The following is a 21,361-nucleotide window of genomic DNA, read 5'->3' as shown; positions in this document are numbered from 1 at the left end:
TAAGGACAATGTTGAAGCGGACAAGCTAAGCAGACAAGCTGCCTCCTCTCCGAGTGGGAATGCAATCAAGCAGTACTCAAACTGATATTCAGACAATGGGTAACATCAGAAATAGATCTTTTTGCCACATTAGAAAGCGCAAAATGCCAATAATGTGCATCCAGACATCCACATCACTGATCCCTGGGGAATACACTGTCCATAAAGTGGTCAGAGATATTTGCCTATGCTTTTCCCCCGTTACAGCTGTTGCACAGGGTAATCAGCAAGTGCTAACATTCCCTCTCAATGGGCAAGGCAAACTTCATACTCAGACATAATACATACAGATACTACCAAAACAACAAGACCTACTGTCAATGCAAGGGGGAGAGAGTGCTCCACCCAGAACCAAAAAGTTACAGTTTAGCAGCATGGCTCCTGAGGACATAGAATTTGGCCACCTAGGTCTACCAAAAAACACAGTGGCCATGCTCAGAGAAGGAAGAAGACCAGCAACAATAAAGTGTTACATACGCGCTTGACAAACGGCAGCTCTTCTAGTTTTTCTGGTAATTGACAAGTGCTGGGCAAAGGGCTTTGTCTTTCGCTGTTTTTTAACTCTGACTCCGTGAATTGAATGTTATGTTATTCTCTTTTAAAAAACCGCACCGTACTTGCTGATAAGGAGCTCCTGGTAAAGGGCTCCGGTTTCCTTTTAATTACGCACTTCTCGCGCTGTGCTTTCTTAAAGAAAATTAAAGTTTTACTTTAATCTGCTTTTTTTTAACGAGCTATTGGTGAGCATATTAATAGTTTTTTAATCATTGTCCTACCTGCACTGTGTCCCCGTTCCACCGCCAATTATTTGGATTGTGTGGAGGGACGATTAGTGCAATAGGAAGTGATTTATCACTTCCGGGTCGCCCACTAATCAGTAGCTTCACAGCTGAAGATTTTGCTTAAATTTAGATGCCTCTCGCGATGCGCAGCGGACGCGCCGTCGGCGCGCCGATGGCGCGCCTAAGGCAAGCCCGTCTGCGCCCGTACGCGGCCATCCGGGGCCAGGGGCAAAAAACCCTGCCCATCCAAAAATTTGTTGCATACACTCGTAATAATCTTCTGACCCTACGACCCGCCCCTAACCCTTTTTGCTCACTCCTTATTCCTGATACAGCCTTACACAGCTGTTTGTGTTGTAGCTTTACCCTCCCTCCCCCCCTTCACTGGGGCTCCATTCGCCATGAGTCTAGTCGAACTCCTCCTTTGATCATCAAGACTAACCCATCCCTTACTCCTTTTACCTTTTTCAGTCTTAATTGCCGCTCACTACCTAAACATAAGGGCGACATTCTGAATATTCTTATGGAGCTACAACCTGATGCCCTCTTTCTAACTGAAACGTGGCTTAATGAGAGTTCCGGACCCGATATGGCGTATGCGCTTCCTCCCAACTATACCTATCATGGAAGAAATCGTACTGACCGTACTGGTGGGGGTATAGCTTTAATCTTCAAAACTGACTATGTATGTAAATGGGTAGACCTGGATTTTATAAATTGTGAAGCCGGGTTTTTTAAACTTCACTTATCACCTAATTTTACTCTTTCCGGGGCCCTTATGTACCGTCCTCCTGGCCCTGCGGGTCTTTGGGCATCGACCCTTCCTGACCTGATTGCTCCTCTTCTATTAGAAACCACTAATTTTTTGTTTTTAGGTGACCTGAACTTACATCTCAATGACACATTTTGCACTACGAGCTCTACTCTTATAGCTAACTTAGCGGCATTAAATGTTCTCTTACATAACTCAGGCCCCACGCATAAGGCAGGACACTTATTAGACCCCATTTTTTCCAATCTTGATACCATTTCATGTAAACAAGCCACTCCTATTCCATGGTCGGATCATTTTTTGGTGGAATTTATGATTGCACAATCACGGGGCTCTACTCCCTTCGTATCCCTTGCCAAATCCAGTACCTATAGAAACTGGAAAAACTTAGATATTAAGACTCTGAATTTAATGTTGAAAAAAACCCTACCATCGATTACGAGTATAAGAGATGACGGGGTTATCAGTGATTGGCTAACCTCTGCAATTGATGAATGTCTTCCTCTATCTAATAAAAAGAATAAACAGGGCTACCAGCATCCTCCCGCCCCCTGGTTCTCAGAAATACTCAAAATAGAAAAAACTAAGTGTAAGAACTTGGAAAGGAAATGGCGTAAAAACTATGATCCTGACCGGAAATCCACTTACAAACTAGCCCTTCTCAACTATCACCGACTATGTAACATCGCGCGTGCCGAACATGCCACTGAGATTATTTTACAATCTCAGAATTACCCCAAAGCGCTGTTTGAAGTAGTTAAGGAACTTTCTGGTGACTCCCGTTTATCTAAGCCCCCTGATCTTGACCCTAAAAAATGCAACGATCTGGCAAATTTCTTTGCGGATAAAATTGACAAAATTTATTCTGAATTCCACAACGACTCTAACAATCCCAGCACTAGCATTAAACCTCAATCCAACCACCTTTTTCTTTCTTCTATCACTCAAGAAATGACTCAAGTTAATAATATTAATTTACTTAATGATTGGCTCCCCATGGATACTGCCTCCTTTTCTAAGATTCTTACAAGCATCAAGTCTGGCTCCCGCATGATCCTATCCCCATTACGGTTCTTCAAAAGCTAGACCCTTCCATACTTACTTCCATTATGCAGTTTCTTAACATGTCACTTATGGAAACTTATGTTCCTGCTTTGTGGAAGCACGCAATGGTCCTTCCTTTATTAAAGAAAAATAACTCTGATCCGGAAATTTTCTCCAATTTTCGCCCAATTTCTCTCCTTCCTCTTTTTTCCAAAATTCTGGAAAAACATGTTAATTTTCAATTGACCCAGTTTGTAGAAACCAGTAATATCCTCCATCCTTCTCAATCTGGTTTTCGTGCCGGCTATTCAACGGAGGCAACTTTACTGGGTGTGACTGAAAATATCCGTCAACAAATTGATAAAGGAGAAACAGTAGCTCTCATCCTATTGGATTTAAGCGCAGCTTTTGATACTGTATCTCACTCTTCTCTTTTAAAAACTCTTAATATCAAGGGTATTGGCGGCAAAGCCCTCTTGTGGCTTTCCAGCTTTTTATCCAATAGGACTTTTCAGGTTTTTTCTCACACAGCTTCCTCTCTGATTCATGCATCTCCTTACGGAGTCCCTCAGGGCTCCATTCTTAGTCCACTACTTTTTAATATATATGCCAGTCCTTTGGCAAGCATAGCAGAACAAGCTGGTCTAACTATCTATTCTTATGCTGATGATACTCAACTTATTTTTTCACTTTCTCCCAAAGAAACCTCTAACTCTTCCTCTTTGCAAATAGGATTATCTAAGATAGCCAATTGGATGCATTTTAATAAACTCAAACTTAATGGAGGAAAGACAGAACTCCTCATTTTTGGAAACAAAAAATCACTCTGGGGCCCCCAACATTGGCCCTCTGAGATGGGTGCCCCCCCAATCCCTTCTCTTTCTGCATGTAACCTGGGCATCATTATTGATGACCAGTTGACTATGAAACAGCAGGTGACCAAAGTAGCTTCTACCTGCTTTGCTATCCTGAAGTGGCTTCGTAAAATTCTCTGGATGCTTCCTGTGGCTGCTCAAAGAACCGTGGTCCAAGCGCTGTTTATTTCTAGACTGGACTACGGTAACGTGCTCTATTTGGGTGCGAATAAAGAAGTATTACACAAACTTCAAGTTGTTCAGAATTCTGCGGCCAGGCTTCTTTGTCAACTTCCCAGAATTGCTCCCACTTCTGGTGCACTTCGTGAACTACATTGGCTGAAAATTGAGAATCGCATCAAATTCAAAGCTCTATGCTATTTGCATAGAATTACTATGGGCCTAGCTCCCAACTATCTTAAAACTTTGGTCCAACTCTATCGGCCCTCTCGTTCTCTTCGATCCTCTAATCAACATAAATTCCAGGTGCCCAGATTCAGACGTACCAAAATGGGGGGACGTTCTTTTGCCTTCTTAGCTCCCTCTCTTTGGAACTCACTTCCTCTTCATTTACGGCATGAAAGGGTGTTCATTAGATTCCGTAAGGAGCTTAAGACATGGCTTTTTAACCAGTAATCGCCCAAGTTGATCTCCTGACTCTGCCTTTTGTCTTGCATTGTCTTGGCGCCGGGAAACCTCCGGGTAGCTGTGCGCTATACAAATCCAATAAATAATAATAATAATAAGCACATAACAGTTCTTAAATAACAAACACACCTACTAGACTGCAAACTAACATATGCTTCACTAAAAGTACATCTAGTATCAATAGTGCCCTCACAACAGGTTGCATAGGAAGGAGATTTTTCAGAGCACCTGGAATTAAAAGATTCTTTAAACGGGCAAAAAGAGAAGCACCACCTAGATGAATGCCTTCCCCTACATGGAATTTAAACTTGGTATTAATGCAGTTAGTGAGGAAACCTTTTGAACTGTTACACAAGGCCTCCCTAAAGTTGCTCATGCTAAAAACAGCATTCCTAATTACAATAACATCGCTATACCGGGTGAATGAATTGCAGCCGCTAACAATCTAAGAGCCCTACTTGCAAATCCACGAGGGAATATTGATGAGGACAGAGCCACAATTTTTACCCAAGGTCTTTTCACATTTCCACATATATGAAACAATTCAAATTCCAACTTTCTTCCAAGAATAAAAAACACAAGCAGAGAAAGCGCTACATACGCTAAACACAAGAAGAGTAATCATGTACTACATAGAAAGGACGAAGGCAAGCAGGAAGACAAAGCAATTGTTTGTATCTTTTACAGACAGCAAGATATGTAAACCTGTGACAAAACGCACAAAATCCCAAAATGGATTCCAGAAACAATTTAATTGTGTCACTCAATGACTCACAAATTTGTAGTTCAGAGTGGAAATGCCTCTAAATGTAAGTAGTAGGTTCTTGACTTTGATAGTCTGACTCTTACTTGACTGCAGCAGGATTAAGTTATGAGTTAACAGAAGGCCAATCATTTCCCCCTCTAGCCGAGCCTTCAAAGTAGGGTTTTGATCTTTTGACCAAGAAGTGCTGAGGTTGGCTAAGTTGAAGTCTCCACTGAAAATGATCTCAACAGATTGACTTGTGTAAATAAGTTCTTCCACTGCATCACAGTGGTTAGTTAGAGTTAACCAATAGTATGATTCCTAATTTGCCACCATTGGTTCAACCATTGGTTGTCACAGCTTTGCCTGTTGGACAACTGGAGTCGGCACTTCTAACTTTGAGGTTCAAAGTAGCAGAAACATACATGGAAAGCCCACCTTAAAATCTCCCAAAGTGTTTTAATTTTATTGCAGCTTTGTGAAAATCATGAGATCTTGCTATGAGAATTGGGTCAGCCGCCCAGGTTTCTTGCAGATATATTATGTCCTGAATAGTGATAAACTGGTATACCTCTTCTTGAGTCATTAAACAGCATAGAGTGGCAACATTACATATTATTAGTGTAATTTATTGTTTTAAAGATTTAACTGTTAACATGGAGCTTGTGGTTGACAACTGATTAGCACAGACCTCTATTACTTCATAAGAAACCTTTTATTTCATGCTCTACAAATGCTACTGCTAGGAGTGCTGTTTGGTTGAGGCCTTAAGTGTTTCTGCTAGCCAACTCCAGACTTCCTGGTTTACTGGATGTCCTTCGGTGTAGCTGGTATATTTGCCTGGGTCATCTTAATGGCAGCAGACCCAGATCAATACATTTTTGTATGCATTAGAATCTGAGGCGCTATGAGCATTCCTTAGCAGGCTTGAAACTCTGGCCTCAGTTTGTTTCAGGGCTGTTGTGTTGTCCAAATTGGAAGGGTATTTATTTGTCTTAACTTCTTGTATGCCAATACCCTATTTCTCAAATGCTGTACACTCATTTAAAACAAACTTCGTTTGAGAAGAAAAGCTCCAGGTCCCAATCGTCTCTTCTACATGCAGTGAATGATCCGATCATACGAATTGATGTCTTTGCATAACTTTAGAGTGTAAATGTTTTAAGGTGGGTATGTGGTGAAGTAGCCACAAAGTATTAGCTCTGTTAAGTATATCTTTGTTTCCCCTTGAGATGTACTGTGGGCACTAAATAAGGTGAGTCAAATTACTTTTTGTCCTCTGTGGTGGTGAGCCCGGACAACTTAATAATCCTAGCTGTCCTCAGCTGTGTCTCGATTGTTGGAGACAATCTTCTTACAATCCTTGAGTTCTCCATGGGCAGGGACCCGGAATTTATACCATTCATTATTGGTAAAGGCAGCTGTGATGATTGACCTTGCTCCGATGTTGGAGTGTTGGTCTCTCTTATGGGAATGTATTTATGCCCTTTTTGGGATGTTTTCTAACCCCAAGCTTTAATTCTGCTCACCAGTTGTTCCCCGGTGGATGGCAATTGGGCCACCTCTTTCATTCTTATTTGTTGGGCAAGTGCTTCTAGAAGGTCCTGCACAGTATTCAAGTAAGATACTTCTGGGAGCGATATGGTTAGTGTTTGGGGAGTGCTGAGTGATGCTTGGCTAACCAACGCTGGATTGCTTATTACACCTGGGATTGTTGGGTCAGGTGTCTGTCCTGTCTTTCTGGCAGAGTTTTTGAACATAGGAGTAGCTTAGTGCAGTCCAATCCGAGCTAGAAAACTGATCTTGCTTGGCATGGATGGCACTATTTCTTTGACTTGAGCAATTTTAGAGAGTTGGTGGTGTTGTAGAGTGTTCCATTTAAAAGAGCTGTTCTCCACCTAAAACTTGGTAACTTCCCAGATTGCTATTTAAGTTTTTTGCATAATATATGTGGCACCCTAAACCTTAAAGGCTATTGTTTATGCGTTTGTATTTCTTTTATATAAAATGTTAATTAAGAGTTAAGGAGTATGGCTTCTTACTTCTCACAAGATAGGCAAAAGGTAATAAAAATCGTTCTGAAATAATTTAGAAAAATATATACAATAAGAATGTTAGGGGAATTGTTACACCTGTTCTCTCTAAACCAGTGCCATGTTGTTGTCTAAAGTTCTGCGAATAATCATCTGCAGAAAATACATGCAGTGTACTGTAATGCAAAGTTATGCAATGTACTATTATACTTAAACGTACACACATATACTATCCTCTTTGAATGTTAGGAGACTTCTGAAACCCTGAAGATGCTCATCCTTTTTCCATCCTGAGGCTTACTCCTCTGTTCTTCAGTATCCTGTATGGCATTTCAAGGCACATATCAAAGAGATAGCATAGGGACTGAGGTTACTGGCCTAAGAAACAGAAACCATACAACTCCAAAATAAATTAGATCTCTGCCAAGCTTTCATAATATGTTGCGTGAAAACAAAAACAAAAATCAAATTGAATAATTGAGTTCTCAGTCGAAGGAGCCTTTGACAAGGCTGCTGTTTTTTGGGAGCCTTCTCAATGAGCCAAAAAAATGAAGTAACAGGCTGATCCTGCAGGTCAAGATGCGAAGATGCAACTTTAGGGAGCCTTTGAGGTGTAGTGTGAGTTTTGTATTTTAGTTACAGCCTGTGTCAGAGGCTCCATTTTCACTTTTGTTTTTCAGTTTTCAAAATGGTAAAACGTAGTGCTTTCAATACAGTGTATTTCACAGCTGATTTGTCATATCAGCTGCATTTTATCTCAAACCACACAAGAAACAACATTATTTTGGCTGTATTTTATTTTTAAATTAAAAGAAATACTGTAAAAGTGTTATGGGAATCCTGGGTAGGTAGTGTTCTTGATTTAAGAAGACATAACCTCGATGAAGGGCTAGGGCTGCAGCCTTTCTTTCTTAAACTTCAGAACTACATACAAAATATTCTAGAGAATTAGCAAGAAGTGGAAATTCGTCTCTTTGTGAAAACCTCTACATGAGCGGTATGGAAGCAGGTGTGGAAGGACAGGCCATGGTTCTGTTAGTACGAGAGATGTGCACTGCACCTTCGAGGTCTAAACAGATTCAGATTGATAGAGTGCACAGTGTGGGCCAACCATGGGAGACATAAATTCAAGGCCTAAAGATACCCTAATGGAGTTCTGTTCAGGTCAGTTAAAAGAATCTCATCCACCTGATGCCATAGAGCAAAGATTAATAAAGATCTTGAGATTTGCATGCAGAATATTGTACTCTAACTCCTTGATTACTTTGCAGATCAAGAACATTTGCAGCCAGTCACAAAGGTGCTGCTGTTAATGCTATAGGTGACTTATCATGTTAGGTTCACTATCAGTGACAAATATATATATATATATACCAGAGCATTACCTGTGAGGAAGTGACAAATATACTGGATATCCACAGAGGACAGAGAGGTGAGGAAGAAATATTAATCATTAGTCTTAACGAACCCTGCTCAGAAAATTAGAGGAAGTAGTGAATTCTTAGAGCAGGCGAGAGACATAAGATTAACTCACTTTTAACTTGACAGGAACTCTGTTTTTTTTTTTGTTTCCCTGTTAAAATGTTTCTTTTTTGTGTATAAGCCAAGCCTTGTTTTTAACCAGGAAGCTAAAGAATTGCAGCTTTTATCTCCAGCCTATCACCAGCTCTGTGAGTTGAAAGTTTCAAGTTAGTGCGTAAGAATTACTTACATTGGTAGCACTTTTACTTTTTATCAGCAGAACTATGCATTGAACTTTAGAAGCAGTTTTTTGTTATCATACCATAAAAAAATGCTACACAACCTCCATCCCAAATGCTAGCTGTTCCCAGCACTTGTGTTTTATTTGTTGATTTCTTGTTTATCTGCTGTACTTCTGCATCTGTTTGTTTTCCATTCTTTGCTGAGACCTTAGCAGTAAGCACAATCACTGGCAACCCCCAACCATCATATAATCTGCACAAATTCATTCCACTAATGGTTCTATAGCCAAGCCAAGTGGGAGCAGTTAAGAGGGGACAACTTTGCCTGGTCCTTCTTCCAGTGGGCAAATAGGCCAAAAGGATCCCCCTTCATGTTGACCCTTGACTTTGGGCTTTCATACAGGACATTCATCCAGTTCATGAAGTTAGAAAGCTTCAGAAAAAAACAGAAATAGAAACGTTATTTGTGTGTAGTATAGGCCTTTTCATGGTCTACCATGACCAAGGGTGCTTGAGCCTGATAAAACATAGGCATGAGCCAGAGATGGAGATCATTTGCACATCTAGGCATAAAGCAGCTTTTGTCCTAGTGTATAAGTGACAGAATGACCTTCATTAATCTGTTAGCAAGGCACTTGTCCAACAGCTTGGCTTCAACATAAATGACTGAGATCTGGTGGTAAGAGGCTCAGCTACTTGGAGAGTGGTCTATTTCTGAGATTGTATTGATGCTTATAGCCCCAGGATGGATCCCCACATGTGACGATTGTCATGCCCTACAGTGAGAAAAGAGCCCCATTATCATTTTTTATATAATTTGTTACGGAACCCTTGGAACCTAGCATCATTCCAGCGTGCATGCCTCTCATGGTCTCAGAGAGTTTCTTGCATGTCTCCCTGCAGTCAAGAATTTCATTGCACACCTTACTAAAGAGATCCATTGGACTGCCCTCATATATATACTTGAACAAGCTCCACCTGCTATACGGTTCCCCACTTAAAATTTGATTGTAATAATCAGTGAATACATTTGCTGTTTATGCCAGCTCCAAGACCAGCCACCACTGTGCATCTGGGATCCCTGTGACCAAGCTGCTTGCCTCTTGTGCTGTGAGATAGTGAATCCAAATTTAATCTCTTGATTCATAGAGTCTGCACTGTGTCACCATACACATCATTCACATACAATCCATGGCAGCGTGCATCAGCTTAATTGTGCTCTCATAAGTCTTCCGGAGCAGGGGCTCTCACCAGTTGAAGTATTCTCTTGCTCACACTCCAGTAATGCAGTCTGAAGCGTCACCATGTATGTGTCCCTGTCTTATGCATAACTTGATTTATTTCCAATCATCGCTTTGAAAGCTTCCTCAAGAGCCCATTCCTCACTTATATCAAACCCTTGTTTTGGCAAAAGTAGAGCACTTCCTTGAGGAATTCTTTGAAGCCCTTAGCTATAAACCACCACACATTTAACTGTTCATAAGTCTTCCCTGCACCATCAAGGCCCATTTTTAGCTTCACAGGGTAATGATCATAAAAGCCTCTGGCCAGAGCATGGAACGTTGATACCTGTTGCATATCTACTTTAAGGAGGAAAAAAATGAATTGAAATATGAATGTATAGTTGTAGGAAGCTGGCTCGCTATATAGTGCACTAAAATGAAGTACACTGTGCAGAGAGTCTAGTGGATCCCCAAGGGTTTGCAGAGGCAGAAATAGATACGTCTAGTGCTCTTTTTGTGGTAGTGTGGGAGAGCAGTTAGGCTTACTGTAGGAAACTGGCTCTGGATATACTACATCAAAATGAGATATAGTGGGCACAGAGTCTAGGGGTTCCCCAGAGTCTTACCAGATGCTAATGTAGATAATACTAATGCCTCTTTTGTGGTAGTGTGGTCGAGCAGTTAGGCTTATCAGAGGGTAGCGCAAAGCAGACAATAGAAGAAGCATACACTCAATGACTTAACTCCAGACCAATGGTTTTTATATATCAAAAATATTTTTTCTTAGTTTATTTTTAGAACCACAAGATTCAAGTTGCATATAAGTATTTCAACAGATTCGAATTTCACACATGTATCAACAGTACTTTGTTTGAAATCGATAAGTTAATCAGTTCTTAAATCATTGGCAATAATCTTTTTTTTAAATGGACACTGTGCAATTTTCAGAAACAGTTGCTGGGGGTAAGAAATGTTAGTTCGATTTGCAGGTCAGTACAACACTTACAGTTTCAGTCTCCAGGTTTTAGGAAGACCCGCCGGTTGAGGTTCAGGTTAACCTCAAACACCCACCACCAGCAACATGGGGCCGGCCGGTGCAGAGGTCAAAGATGAGCAATTTTAACGTGGGCTCCTATGGAGACAAGGGGTACTCGGAATCTGGTCTGCTTGCAGATAAGTACCCGTGACTCGGGGGTGGACCAGGGGGGATTAGAGGGGCACTGGAGGGGCCACAAGTAGTCACCAGACACACACCCTCAGTGGCACTGGGGTGGCTGGGTGCAGGGTGCAAACAGGATGTCAGGCTTTCAATGCTGGTCTACGAGGGGACCTTAGGGTTCACTAAGAGGCTGCAGGTGAGGTCCGGGGGGGGTGTGTGTCTCGGGCAGGCCTGGTAGCTGCAGTGCAGTGCGTCTTTAGTTATCGGAAATCTTCATCTGGAACTTCGCAGTCGGGGGGTGGGGGGTTCCTTGGGATTCCCTCTGCAGGCGTCGTTGTGGAGAGGTCATCCCAGGGTGGGCACTTGCTCGCAGTCGCCTGGGGAGCCTCGCTAGCTGGGTGGACCACTTGGCCGTGGGTGTTTGGTGCCGAGTGGTCAGGACTCATGCATCCGGAGTGAGGTGGGAGTCCTTAGTTGCTGGTTTTTCTTGGACAGGGCCGCTATCCTCAGGAGTTCTTGGTCCTTTTGGGTTCCGGGCAGTCCTCTGGAGCTGAGCAGAGGTCGCTGGGCCTGCTGGATGCATCGCTGTTCTTTTGCAGGTTCTTCGAAGCAAGAGACAGCCCTGTAGGGCTTAGGCCAAAGCAGTTGTCATCTTCCTTCTTCTCTGCTGGGGGTTTCAGCTAAGCAGTCCTTATTTTTGTAGGGGACCAGGAATCTGTTGAGCTGGGTTCAGGGAGGCCCTTAAATCCTAGATTTAGGGGTGTTTTAGGGGTCAGAGGGAAGTAACCAATGGCTACTGTCCCTGAGGGTGGCTATTCCCTCCTTATGCAACTCCCTTTGGGTAGGGGGGCACAAACCCAATCCTTTTGGTTCCTGTCCTCCAAATAAAGATGGAGGATTCTGCAGGGAGGGGGGCGCCTTAGCTCTGGACACCTTAGGGGTGGTCCTGGCTGGGGTGGTCACGCCTGCCTATTTTCCCGCTGGACTTGCCGCCAAAAGTGGGACTTTGTCTTGGGGGGGTGCGGACATGGGCACTCTAATCTGCCAAGTGTTACAGTTCCTGTAGGGGGAGGTGTGAAGCGCCTCCACCCAGGAAAGGCTTTGTTTCTGACCACACAGTGCACAAAGGCACTCACCCCATGTGGCCAGAAACTTGCCTGAAAGTGGCAGGCTGGCACAAACCCAGTTAGCCCTAAACTAGCAGTTTGGCTAACATACAGGAGGCATCTCTAAGATGCCCCCGGGTGCATTTTTCAGTAAATCCCACACTGGCATCAGTGTGGGTTTATTGAGCTGAGAAATTTGATACCAAGTATTCAGTGAAGCCATTATGGCACTGTGGAGTTCGTAAGGACAAAGTCCCAGACCATATACTCCATATCACTACACTGCACTTACAATGTCTAAGAATGGACTTAGACACTGTAGGGACATATTGCTCCTGCAGCTATGCTTTCACCTGTGGTATAGTGCACCCTACCGTAGGGGTGTGTGCTTGGTGAGGGAACCCCTTAGGTGGCATTATACATGCTGCAGCCCTTATAGATGAGACACACACTCAAAGAATAAATCCGAGACGAATTTCGAAAAATAACAGCTGCTTTTACATATGCTTTGAACCAAAGAACTTTGTCATAAGGTAAGCAGTTTTTATATTAAAAATACTTTGTTATTTTAAAAATCAACATTGCAGTTTTCAGTGTTCAATGTTAACTTATGGGAGGAAAACATGACTGCAATTTCACAGGGAAGTACACAACCTACAATCCCAGTCTTCAGGGTTTTAGACTAGCACCGGCAAAGTTCAGGTTGGTACCAAGAGTGCACCCACAGTGGTACGGTGCCGGCTGGGTGCAGAGGTCAAAGTCTAAGTCGATGCCAAATGTCAATGACTGGAGGGGGATAAGAAGACGTGTACCTCCCAGGTAAGTACAAGCGGTGTCAGAGGTTGGTCTCTGGGGGTTGAAGCAAGCTCTGGGGAAGCCACAGGGCAGCACCAAACTAACATCCTCAGTGGCACAGGGGAAGCCGGGTACAGAGTGACAACACAGCATGGGACACCCAATTCTATCCAATGGAGAAAGGAGGTATCTGCTGAAGCGCTGCTTATAGGTGAGTAAAGCTGGGTCAGTGGTCGATCTCCTGGAGTTGAAGTAAGTACAAGGGGGGCCACAAGGCAGCACCAAACTTAAACCCTTAGAGGCACAGGGTCGGCGGGTGCAGTGTGTCAACACAGCGTTAGACGTCCAACGTTATTGAATGGAGGAGATCACTTTCAGAAACTGGCTGCAGTCTCTAGCCAGGAGGCCGGGTGAGGTGAATCCACAGCTGCCCAGGTAAGTGGAAATGCCGTGGGCCATAGGGACACTCATGGTCCAGCTCCCTAAGGCCTCAGGGTACAGGGGTGTCTTTTGGCATCGGAAACACTTGCCGGGCAGGTCACTGTCAGGGAGAGTCCTCTGATTTAGGCTGCAGGTGTCGCTGTAGAGTCTTTCATGGGTTAGCCCACTGTGGACTCTTGGTCAGAAGCACTGGTAAACCTTCACTGGGCTGGAGGGCCACTTGGACTTTGGCCCTCGAGGCGTCAGGCGCAGAGGTGGATCCAGGCGGCCGTTTCGCTGGTTCCTCTGGCAGAGTTCTGCTTTGTTAGAGATGGCTTCTTTTGGACAGGCCTGCTCTCCACTGGAGTTGTTGGTCTTTATTAAAGGCAGGCAGTCCTCCCAAGGCTTTGGAGGTCGCTTGGCTGCAGGACAGTCGTCCTCTGGGTGCATGTTTCTTTGACAGGCTGGTAGGATTGAGTCCAAGTCAGTTGTTGTTTTTAGCCTTCTCTCCTGGGTGACTTCTGTGTTGTCCGTCTCTTCTTAGGTCAACAGGAATCTGATTCTAAGGTCTAGGGGTGCCAACTATATACTGAATTTAGGGGGGTTACAGGGACTGCAAGGCGGTAGCCAATGGGTTGCTCACCTTTAGGGTGATAACACCCTTCCTATGACCACTTCCTGTGGGAAGTGGCATAGCCTTAACCCTATTTTCTTAATTCCTTCCATACAAGATGGAGGAATTTAAAAAGTAGTGCCCACTTCAGTTTGTCCACCCTAGGGGTAGGACTGGCATGAAGTGGGCGCTCCTCCTAGTTTACCTAATTTTCACGCCAGCCCTGCCGCCAAAGGTGGGGTCAGGAACTGGGGGCCTCTCCAGCAGTTGGAAAGGCCTGGGTCACATTTCAAAGGTGGCAAGGCTTTTAAAGCTCCTCGCCTTGGAATGTCCATCCTGACTGGGCGAGGAGGTCACACCTCTGCCTAGAGAGGCAAAAGCATTGGCTCTCACCTCAGGGGGCCAGAACTCTGTTTAAGGTGGCTGTACTGGTTTTGACCAGTCAGTGCCCAAGCAAGAAGTTGGTAGGTTTTCAGGGGGCACCTCTAAGGTGCTCTCTGAGTGCATGTATTACTAAATCCATCACTAGATTCAGTTAAGGTTTATTAATACGAGATGTTTCAGACCAAACATCCCTATTGTCAGTGAAGCCATCATGTAGCTGGGGAACTCATAATGACTAGTGACCAGCACATGTACTTAAAATGACTTCACTGGTCACTTACTATGTCTGAGAATCGACAGAGACATAGCAGGGGCATATCTGCTCATGCATGTATGCCCTCACATACAAGATAATGCACCCTGGTTTTACAGCTGTAAGCCTGCTTAAGAGGTAACTTACACATATTGCATGCAGTGTAAAAGGTACAATACACACAGGCTGTGTGCCATGTCGTGTTTTCATTTTAGTTCTGCACCAAGACACGCAGCCTGTGAAAGCAGCACTTTGTTCACTTAGTCAGGGGGTCCCTGAGGGTGGCACAGTTCATGCAGCAGCCCTCAGGGGCTTTCCTTTAGTACATCATGCCCTAGGTGCCAGGGGTACCATTTACTTTGGACTTATCTAAAGGTTTGCCAGTTGGGAAAACAACTATGCTGTGTTAGGGCAAGAGATCTGGAACTGGGGACCTGTTTAGCAGGGATCAAGTGCACTTCCAGTCGAAATTGCACCACAATTTAGGTAAAAAGTTGAGGGGCGACCATGTCAAAAGAGGCACTTACCTACAATAGTTGAGACACACATTTATGTTTGCTCTTGCAGTTTGTCATTCCAACCAAGCATCTCTGAGACTCGTTCTGTCTGTTCTTGTAGTATATGGCCTTTCATTTAGTTACTTTCTCAGCTGCTACCAGCTCATGCAGGATCATCTGAAGGCAATTGTTCATTTTCAGAGCTATTACTGATCATCTCTACCTGGGTTTTCTATGTCTCAAATGGGGGTCCTTATGATCTTCATCGAGGGGCCTTGGTGCTACTGTCTCCCTGCTATTCGATCTTTGTGCCTGGCACTCAAGGCTTCCTCCCCTTGGGGGTTTCTGTGAAGTTTGCAGTTTGGTGAGGTCTAATGAAAGAGTCTAACTCTGGGAGATTCATATTGCACGTGGCTGAGGTAGCTCATTGCTGTAATTTAGAAAACAAAACCTAACTGACTTAGGAGGAGCACCACTTGGTTTTCAAGCAATTGTGGCCCATGGAATCTCTATCAACAATAAAGTAAGCAGATAACTTTTCTTTGAATAGCAGCATCTGGAGCTAGGACTCCAAGATGATTACAGAACAGGCATCCTCGCCACCTTTAGAATACCAGCTATACAGTGAATTCCTCCAAGATCATGGAAGACCCCATTTGATCTTTGACTATGTCGTGCAGTGTGGATTTGACTCTTCACCCAAGTGACTTTTGTCTACAGCATTATAAAGGGTCGTTGTGGAGCATCCTCACATTAGCATCCACTTCCCCAATGTTACTTTCGAGTGAGGTGGAAGTGTATTTTATTGTTTGAAGGATAATTTCTGTGGAGGAATTCTCCAGCATGCCCCCACCATTGATGCAGCTATCTAATTTGTTTATCAATTGAGAAGATTGGTTTTGCTCTGTTGTAGGACTGTGCCACCTTTGTATTTGGCAATGTTTCCCAAACACAATGGCTCCAACACTTTTGTGTACTACAGTATGAAGTACTACGGTTTCTAGGTGCTAGTAGATTGTGGTATCTTCCTCATGAGCCTAAAGGATCCCGGTAGCATCTTGAAGGATAATGAGGTATTCTACCAGATGCAGCTATACAGTGAAGGTAGCACCTCTCCAAAGTCATTTGGGGCTGACTAGCATCGAACTAGGGCTCATCTGGCCCATTTTAGCCTCATTGATGCTAGGAGTAAGAGTCATCTGTAGTGTATACATGAGTGCACTATTTCAGCAGCATGTCCTGAACATCCCTTAGTGTTGCCCATCACTAGCAGCCACCCAGCAGTTTCACAGCGCCACAGCGCCCCAGTCGGATGCCCTAAATTAAAGGGTAATGGTGAAAGAACATCAGAGGTGCCCCCTCCTGCCACTGCCCAGTCTTTAGGGGTAAAGTAGTGGATAGCGTTTGAGGGGGGAGGATCTTTCACCAGGAGCGCCACACTGTCTGTTCCAGGCAAGCTGCCTAATTCCACTGTGGTCATGCATAGTTTTCCTGCACCTTCATGCTCCACCATAGTGGCCTCAGCTGATATGGTCCTACAACCCAGCAGCAGCTCCATTTGCCAGAGAAGGGAGTCCTTTGTTGTGACTGACCCCCTGCCCTTCAACAGCTTTGTTGCTGTGCCACCATGCTACTTGGACAGGATGGCACTGCTTCTTTTGCACCCTCATCTGTGGTCCACGCCTAAACACATGCCAATTTGATTAACCCATCAAATAGAGCCCCATGGCTAGATGCCTCCCCTCCTAGTCTGCGTGTAGTTGTCACACTGTGGCTGCCATCTTCAAGCCTCTTGTTCCTCTCCATTACTCCTGCGCACACCACTGCCATCTTGCTCTCCTTTTTAGGTCGCAGACCTGTGGCATGGTGCTCTCTGCTTCCCTAGTTGTGTCTTCCCTGGCCACTGATGACCCTCTTGGCATTCTCCAGACCTCGACTGCCTCCTTTTGAGTGCCCACTGCAGTGGCCCCTCTGGGGAAGAAGAGTAGGGTGGTAGCAGTATCTAACAAGCAGGATGTGTAAATCTCCAAGAACGACTGCATGCTAATGGTGGTAGTCCAGTCAGGATCACTTGCATGTGCTTTCAGTGAGTTGAGGTGAATGTAGTAATCCGAACCTATTAAGGACACAAAAGGTAAAAACCCAGGAGCTCCTTGTGTCTGCCATGCTCCAAGCTCAGCCATGTCAACAGGCACATAGTACTTCTATTGACAGTGCCTTTGCCCCCAGCACTGCCTGTTTGCATGTGCACCACTTTGAAAGTGCCCAGGTCATGACAGACAGTAACCCATTGAGGGTAAATATTAAAGAATAGAAAAGGTATGTGGACCAGAACACCTGGGGCCCATATATTAACAGACTTTCTAATGCCATCTTGACTAGCAGAATTTATCCTGACTCATGGAAAGAGGCGATTATAGTGCCCATCCATAAGAAAGGAGAGAGGAACAACCCGGGTAATTATAGACCCATCAGCCTCCTCGACAACCTTCAAAAAATTTTCTGTTACCAGTTGTTGAGCAGGCTGAACAAGTGGCTAGTTGAAAATCAAATCTTAAATCATCTACAAGCGGGCTTCAGAGAAAAAACTAGCACATTAGATCAGATATTTCGTTTTACTTCTATTAAATGGAAAGTTGTCGATGTTGACTTAGGCCATCTATATGTAGCATTTGTAGATCTAAAATCGGCCTTTGATCTAGTACCCCGCCACAAACTGTGGGAAGTTCTGTCTAAAATAGGAGTCCCGTGTTCTATTTTAAATATTATCAGGGATCTTTACACTGGCAACTATGGCAGAATTAGATGGGGCCCACAAGGTGAATTAACAGAAAAATTCCTTACTGCCCGAGGTGTAAGACAAGGTTGTGTTCTTGCCCCTACCTTATTCCTTCTCTTCATAAACGCATGCATCCCTTATCTTATGGAGTGCTCTAACGACTCGCCTAAAATAGGAGGGCAGAAGATCCCCTGCCTTCTTTTTGCCGATGACACCCTGCTGGTTTCTCAAACAGCCACAGGCCTATCAACCCTGCTTTCAAGATTCATTGACTATTGCAATGATTATGGGCTCGAAATCAACCGATTAAAAACCAAGTGCATGGTGTTTGGCGATAGGAAAGGCAGAATGAGACGACCTATCTATTTAGAGGGTGCCGCGCTGGAAAGAGTCAGCGATTTTGATTATTTAGGCCTGAAACTAGAAGACTCGCACAAGTGGCAGCGCCACATCCAGAAGGCAACTTTACGATTGCAACAGCGAGCGAGTGGCATTGCAAGATTTGCAGCTAGATCTCCTAGCTTTGCCATGACGCCCGCAGTAGAAATTTACAAACTACAAGCAAGAGGGGGAGCAATCTATGGAGCTGATCTGTGGGGCCACTGTTGCCTGGATGATTTGATAAAAGTGGAGAACTCTTTCTTAAGGTCATTGCTAAGAGTTCCTTCCAGTACCCCAATGCTCCCAATACGCATGGACCTAAATCTCCCTTCTATCAGCCAGATTGTTGCACTCAAGCCCCTGTTGTACTGGATTCGCCTATGGTCATCAGATTCTCTTGTCCATTATAGATGTGCGCTAGCTAACTTGATGGCCAAACAACACTAGCTCCAAAATCAAGTGGTGTGCATATGTAGAAAGGACCCTCTCGCTTCTTGGTTTGGGGTCCTATTGGAAGGAACCATTATCTATTCCTAAGAATGCAACCCAGACTCTAAAGGATGCTTTCTGGCTCCATGTTCAACTTTCCCAACTGTCCGCTGTCTCGTCATCATCCATGACGGGAAACTTTTTATATTTTAAATGTCATTATGAATTTGCACAATATATGGATATAGTATCTTCCCCGTTTGCTTGTTCATTATACATTAGATTCAGGGTGGGCTCTCTTCCTTTGCGTTCCCTCACTTATAAATGGCCTAATTTTAGTTGTTCTTCTAAGATGTGTCCGATGGGCTGTGCTAGAGAAGAATCAGTAACTCATATTCTCTTCCAATGCCCCGCATACTCCAAACAAAGAGCCCGTTGGATCATTCCTCTGTGCAGAAGTAAGGGTTTTAAAAACTGCTTGCTAGCTTTGAGAATTTTTAAATCTGATTCATCGGTTTTAGTGGTTTGTTGTTTGACAAAATATTTAGACTCAATCTGGCGTATCAGATTGAACACGCTTAAAAAAGCAGAGGGAAATTTAACAATGAATGTGGTAAACAACAATTGATGGACTTATCATTGCATGCACATATCACTTTTATTGCTTCAGATGCATCCCCTACCTGCTGTTTTTATCTTTCTTAGATATTTTTTAAATCGAAATGTCCTTCTTATCTGATATGGTTTGCCAGGCTTGTATTTTATTCTTTTACCTATAATGCGTTTTTACACAACTATAAGGTGCGATTTTCCATGAGGGAACTGCTTATGTGTAAATATTTCTCTTTTCTTTTCCTTCTCCTTTTCAATCTTTTATGACTTAAATTGTTTATTATGTAGCTTGCCGTTTCTTTTTTGTGTGATGCGCTTTTATGGTATTTATATTTACCGAAATAAAGCTAATGAATGAAGAAGAGAAAAGGTATGTATATATACGTCATCTTGATCAACTGGAGAGAAGATACTGAGATGGCTCTATAATTCACAACGTGGCTAAATAGACAGAATAACTTTCTGAAATGCACCCACTCCATGAATAAGGACGCTGTCCCATTTCTTGACATTAGGATCTTCCATGAAAAAGGCACTTTAAGCACGGGCACATATCATAAGGTTACAGATAGGAATAGCATCCCATGGGTTGACGGCTTCTGCTGAATGAAAACCTACTGTATAGTACATTTTCAAAATTGCTTCAGAATTGTATTTACCTTGGAGATTTTAACAGCCAAGAAATGCCCTCAGTCAGCACCAAATTTAGTCAGTTACCATCCATAGGCAAGTATAGTATAACAATGCTTTCTTTGAACATAACTGTAGGAAATATGAAAATCCTCGACTAGTGTGTGTAACATACTCAGCTGCCTAAAATCCAGTTAAGAAGGCCATCCACAGAAACTGGAGAAACTAGAGAATATTGAGTACAGGGGTCCTTGAACTTGAGAAACCACTTTTTGCGCACAAATCTGTACAAAATTGAAGGGACTTCCTGGTCATTCAAGAAATCTATGAAAGGCTATCGATGTAAAACAATCAAAACTATGCAGCCTTCCAAGGGTCTCAGGCCATCACCCCTTTGAAAGCTGCAACGTGTGTTAACTCACCAGGTCCACAAAACCTGGGCTTAGGCAAAGAATGGAACCAATACAAACACACTAATTGCAGTTGTTCCAATGTGATATATCTTATCACCTGTCTGTGTAAGGTGCAATATTTTGGATGACATACAGGAAAGTAAAACTGCACATTGGATAACACTGCTGTAATTTAGAGTACAAGAGAGCGACTGCAGGTATGGCTCCCCATTATATTAAAAAGGGCCATAAGGAGAATGATTTTTGTCGGACTGTACTTGACCAAATACTGAATACTTCTATGATTAAACAGTTGTCTGAAACAGTGGTTCCCAAACCTTTTAGAACTACAACTTGATTTTTAAAATTACAAACTTTTGTGACTGACCTAGCTTTAAAGTACATGAGGCGGGTGATGTGTTAATGTAAGTAAAGCCCAGCATGGTAGCGAGCTATCATTTATAGTCAGCATATTTTCCATTGAAATGGCATCTAAATTTGCACAGACATACAGTTTTACTGATAAAACTATATTGCACACATACGATGTGTGGAAATTGGGTTTCAGCGAATATTTATCATTTATGCACCACCAAGAAAAGTGTCTTGATTTGTATTTGTATTAAAATGTTTGTTTCCTTCGCACTTCAGAATTACAAACAAAATGTGTTTAACTTTTGCTTTCCTAACTGCAGAGTGTGCGCCATTCATTTAGAGTTATTTATATTTTGTGATGTCTTCATGAGCCGATGGCCTAAGTGATCAGTGGTATGCTCTGAGTAGAACTCTTTATCACATCAGAGAATGCTCAATGTTATGTCTTGTTTCATTACAGTTTCCTCTTTGAGTGGCTTTGAAAGGTGGGTTCTTCCTTCGGTAGGACTTCAATCTCCTTTACACTTTCAACTTTTCTATTTAAACTCTTGCATTCTGAAGAAGGTGAGATGGGCCAAAGTGCAAATAATCATCGTAGTTCCAGATTGAGCTTGGATAGAACCTTACTCTCAACTTTGGGCTTTGAGCATCTTCCTCCCTCTTCCATTTTGTGAGAATCTGCCATCCACACAA

At 43.3% G+C, this 21,361-nt stretch overlaps 1 protein-coding gene across 3 annotated transcripts in view; it reads left to right on the top strand.

The window, feature by feature from the left end:
* Positions 1 to 21,361, top strand: part of MAPK14 (mitogen-activated protein kinase 14) — a 349,835-nt gene that overhangs the window by 124,969 nt on the left and 203,505 nt on the right. The gene's annotated exons all lie outside the window — the stretch shown is intronic.

This window comes from Pleurodeles waltl, chromosome 6 (genome assembly GCF_031143425.1).
Source record: "Pleurodeles waltl isolate 20211129_DDA chromosome 6, aPleWal1.hap1.20221129, whole genome shotgun sequence".
Lineage (NCBI taxonomy): Eukaryota > Metazoa > Chordata > Amphibia > Caudata > Salamandridae > Pleurodeles > Pleurodeles waltl.
This window is presented reverse-complemented; position numbering and strand designations above follow the sequence as displayed.